Source organism: Hippopotamus amphibius, chromosome 3, assembly GCF_030028045.1.
Source record: "Hippopotamus amphibius kiboko isolate mHipAmp2 chromosome 3, mHipAmp2.hap2, whole genome shotgun sequence".
Lineage (NCBI taxonomy): Eukaryota > Metazoa > Chordata > Mammalia > Artiodactyla > Hippopotamidae > Hippopotamus > Hippopotamus amphibius.
Window position 1 is genome coordinate 58,106,934 of NC_080188.1, and position 5,411 is coordinate 58,112,344.

The following is a 5,411-nucleotide window of genomic DNA, read 5'->3' on the forward strand; positions in this document are numbered from 1 at the left end:
ATCTGCTGGAAATTCGAGAGAATTTTCGGCGACAGAGGCCAGATGGGGCGGGGGGGGGAGTCTGTTCCCTTTGACTGATGGCAGATCCAACCAATCCACGCTTGGCGAAGCGGCGTGCCCGCCTCCCGGGCTCTCGGCCGCAGCCAATCACAGGCTCCGACGGAACCGAGCCTCCCTGGGAGTGCAGTTTGACTTGGCTGACTTTCAGCAGTGCACCGCAGAGCGACGTCAAGTTGGGCCAGTAGTGGCTGTGGCGCGCTGGCCAATGAGGGAGCAGATCGGCGGTGGGTGAGGTCGAGAAATTTGGTTACTCGCCAGCGGGTTGAGGAGAGGTGGTGTCGCTTGGGGCAATGGAGCGGTAGTTGTGACAAATGGGAAAGCGAGAAAGGAATGCCAACACTTTACCTGGGCAAAGGTATGGAAAGGCATCTGGTTTCATTGCTGTTCTTTGAAAAACAGTGCACCGTTCCTCGTGACTGAACAGGCATCTCGTGATCCCTTGAGAATGTGTTGCGGTTTTTTCCACTATTTATTTATTTATTTGCACCGCTTTGGCACGTGAGCTCTTAGTTCTGCTACCAGGGATGGAACCCCTGCCTCTGCAGTGGAAGCGCAGAGTCCTAACCAGTGGACCGCCAGGGAAGCCCCCTTGAGAATACTGATTCCTTCATTCCACAAGTATTTTTGTGTGTTTAGGGAGGATCTTTTGTATGCCAGGTACTGGAGATAAATCTTGATGCAAATAGACACGGTGGCTGCTTTCATAAAGCTGCCAGTCTAGTGAGGAGGAAAAGGGAGAAGACAAACAGGTAAACAAGGAAATAAAATAATACCAAACTATGTCAGGGAAGGAAATAAACAGTCGTGGATATAGAGAATAAGAAGAGGTTGAGGTTAGCTAGGAAGGGTTGTTATATAAGAACTTTATTACGTTTAAACAAAGAGTGAGAAGATCAGCCAGCCAGGGAACCTGGAAAGTGATGGTTGCTCTGGGCAGAGGGGACAGCAGAGCAAATGTCCTGAGGTGGGACAGCTTGACATTTTGGAAGAACACAAAGGCCAGTGTGGAGAGAGCAGCATGACAGAAGGAGATGAGGTAGACAGAGGCCAGAGGGTGTAGCCAAGACTTGGAATTTGCTTTACATTTTAAATTTAGTGAGACTCTATTGAGGCCCCTTAAGCAGAGTAAAAGGATCTGGCTTAGACTATAAATTACTTTGGTTAATGTGTAGAGAACAGGTAGAATAGGTTACTGGAAAACTGGTTAGGAGACTAAATTAGAGGAGCTTCAAGGTGGGAGATGACCTAATTTAAACAATGGTGATGTCACTGGAGGTAGAGAAAAGCAGAGAGATTGGAGATTTTAAAGATAAATTATTAGCTTGTTTTGATATATTAGGTATCCTGGTCCCAGGACAACTGTTCTGAATCCAGTTCATTGAGTATTCTATTTAGAGAGTGTTTCAATTTTGATGGGCTTCCTGGAATTTTCTGTTTTTTAAACATTTTATTGAAGCTATGTACATATATATGTGTGTGTATATATATATATTTTTATATTATATATATATATATTTGAACCATCAGAGAAGGCAATTTTTTTAAGCTCTTTATTGGAATATAATTGCTTTACACTGTTGTGCCAGTTTTTGCTGTACAACGAAGTGAATCAGCTGTATTTATACATATATCCCCATATCCCCTCCCTCCCAAGACTCATTCCCACCTTCCCTATCCCAGCCCTCTAAGTCAAAACCCATCATGGAGTCAATCTCCCTGTGTTCTGCCACAGCTTCCCACTAGCTATCTAAGAGAAAGAATCTTATTTACAGAAAGCCCCTCTCCTACCCTGTTATGTCTCACTCTTTCTCTCTCTGTCTCTCTCTCTCTGTATATATGTATGTATGCATGTATCCCAAATGTATACAGCTCAGTGAATTTTCACAATCTGAACACACCTGTGTATCCACCACCCAGATAAGAAACAGAACATTGTTAATACCCAGGGACTCCATCAAACTGCCTTGCAGTCATTGCCTATCCTGATTTTCAACAATATAGATTAGTTTTGCCTGTCTTTGGCCTTGATATATATATATAGAATCATGAAGTATGCACTCTTTTGTGTTTGGCTCTTTACTCAATTTTATACTTACGAGATCCTTCCATATCATTGCATGTAGTTGTAGATTATTCATGTTATTTCATTCTGTAAATGTACCTTTGAATTCATCCTTCTGATGGACATTAGGGTAGTTTTCAGTTTGAAGCTATTACAGATAGTACTACTATAAAGATTTATTTTTATTATTTTTATTTTTGGCTGCGTTGGGTCTTTGTTGCTCTGCTCGGGCTTTCTCTAGTTGTGGCGAGGGGGCCTACTCTTCATTGTGGTTCGCGGGCTTCTCAGCGAGGTGGCTTCTCTTGTTGCAGGGCACAGGCTTCCAGGCACGTGGGCTTCAGTAGTTGCAGCACGTGGGCATAGTAGTTGTGGCATGTGGGCTTAGTTGCTCGGAGGCACGTGAGATCTTCCTGGACCGAGGATTGAACCTTTGTCCCCTGCGTTGACAGGTGGACTCTTAACTACTGCACCACCAGGGAAGTCCCAGTAGTGCTACTGTAAACATTCTAGTGCATGTCTTTTGGCTTTTTCTTTTTAATGGAGCGTTTTGGTGGCTGAGTTTTAAATACAATTAAGTTTTTTTTGAATCTGTTCATCAGTAATGTAGTACCATGCATTGCAACATCTCACACATATAGACACCAGATCATGAAGGGCTTTGCTCTCACAAATATGAAAAGTTTTGGCAACAGGAGCTGTTGATGTGAGAAATTTCTTGTTTGTAAGTCTAAAACATTTGGAATTATGTTTGGCATTTTGACCTTTTTAAGCAGTTGCAAACTACATGTCTAGGATTTGAGAACATCATGACTTTGCTACATCCTTTTACTATGATAGATTGTAATCCATAAACATATGATAAGCAAGATCAGTTAGGCTGTCTTGAAGAATATGCATATGTTTGGTGCTAATACAGTCCTTGGACTTATATTTGGAAACCATACCATTCCATATCCTACCACAGTTGATTAGGAATAAAGCCAGCAGTTTACTTCTTTTTAAATTTTATTTTATTTATTTATTTTTTTTATTTTTAAAAATTTTTAACATTTATTTATTGATTTTATTTTTTTATTTATTGGCTGCATTGGGTCTTCGTTGCTGCACACGGGCTTTCTGTAATTGCGGAGAGCGGGGGCTACTCTTCATTGCAGTGTGCAGGCTTTTATTGCAGTGGCTTCTCTTGTTGCAGAGCACGGGCTCTAGGTGCGCGGGCTTCAGTAGTTGCAGCACATGGGCTCAATAGTTGTGGCTTTTGGGCTCTAGAGCACAGGCTCAGTAGTTGTGGCGCACGGGCTTAGTTGCTCCGCGACATGTGGGATCTTCCCGGACCAGGACTCAAACCTGTGTCCCCCGCATTGGCAGGCAGATTCTTAATCACGGCCCCACCAGGAAAGCCCAGCAGTTTACTTCTTTTGAATTATATACTTCTGCTTTTTGAATCTCTGAAGCATGGCTAAATGTAGTACAAATGTACATGTACTCAACATGCGGGATCACTGCTAAATGTCCAAAGGAATCAAGTGGATGAAACACTCCATACTTTCATTAAGTTGAGCTCCTTTTTATTTCACTTTGTATTTTAAAGACAAACTATTTCACAGTAGTCACTATCAGGAAATTATACTCAAGATAGGTCACAAGGCTGTGGGTGGGTAGGTTGCAGGGGCCTTATAAAATAAAAAGTGAGGACGTAAACCATTTGAGATTTAGGCTAGTGAACCACTGGAACAGAACTGTTACAAGATAAATTGAAGCATATTAAACATTTTAAGAGTTTGAGTAAAAATTGATTGGAATTGGTCAGCACCAAACCAGAAGTGGTTAGGAGTGCAGCTAGGGGAAAGATTTTATAGAGAAGATGTGAAAGCCAAGTAAGAAAATGATTTTATTGGCTACGGGTTAAACAACTACCTTATTTGGGGAAGTCTATTTGGCTTTGTGATTGGTTGTCCTTAGGTTTCCATTTCTTAACCATAGGGCACTACAGACAGATTTTGGTTTGCCTACTTAGGCTACTAAGGCATTAAAGCCACCTCAGCCTAAGGGCCTCCTTGTTTAATTAATTTAACACTACCCATTTTCCTGACGAGTTGTTAATGCTCCTAGGAGCCAAATACTGTAATAATGAATTGATAATTTTATTAGTATTCACTAATGAATAATCAGTTTTTTTTTCTTGTTAAAACATTACAGATGGATATTTTTGTATACTCAGTGAAGGGTGCCAGAATATGCAACTCCTGAAATATGCCGCTTTGGATTATTTTGAGCTAAAGGCACCTGAGGACCAGGAGATACAGAAAAAGCTCTTCACCTCCCGCTGCTCTAAAAATAGAGCATAAATTTCCCCTTTAGTAAAGGAAATTTACATTTATAAAGGACATTTCCATCTTTTATAGTGGCTCCAGGAAGTACCAGGAAGAGAGCCACTCCCAGAGAGAACTATTGTCACCTGAGAGACTTTCTCGATAACAAGCCAACCCTTATTTACTATACATTTCCTCCCCTCACATTCCTGTAACTTGCCTCCCCTGCTCAGAAGCCCCTTTTCCTTTGTTTAGCCTAAAATAGTATATAAACCTCAATCATCTGGTCTCCTAGAGTCTCATTTCTTTATGAAGTTTCCATGCATACTTACATAATTAAAAGTGTTTTTTTCTCCTGTTTTTCTTTTGTCAGTTTAATTTCCAGGGCTCCAGGCAGAGAACCTAAGAGGGCAAAAGGAAACATTTTTTCTTTTCCTGCATTAGAATCAGCAGTTCTCCAGGTAAGAATCTGGATGCTACTTTTGGCCTCATGCCTAAAGCATGGGATGTTAGGGTATATTTTTCCACAGTTCAGGTGGTTCTATCAAGAATTGCTAACAGGTGTCCCCTCTGGGTGTCACCAGAATAACTGCCAAAACACTGACACGAAGGATTTTTACATCTTGTCTTTGGACTTTATTAAAACCTGTAGCGGTGATTTTAATTGTTGCTTTTTTCCCACAAATACGGAATAAATGAGCTTCATCCGGTACCAGTATTCTGGAGATCTGAGTTACCTTTCCATTTCCACCTCTGACTTTTCTGTTTGGCCTTATTCAACTATTTGATCTCACTATGCATGGTTCTCAGAGAGGGCTGTTATGAGGAAAACTGTATCTTATAAATGTAGAAAAGGTTATAAACAAAATTGCACTTTGTTACTTAAATTGCAAAAGCTTAAAATCAAGGAAATGAAATACGATAGTCATTAGCACCATTTGCCCAATATTTGCTGCTCTTCAGCTCATGGGTGGTGCTGT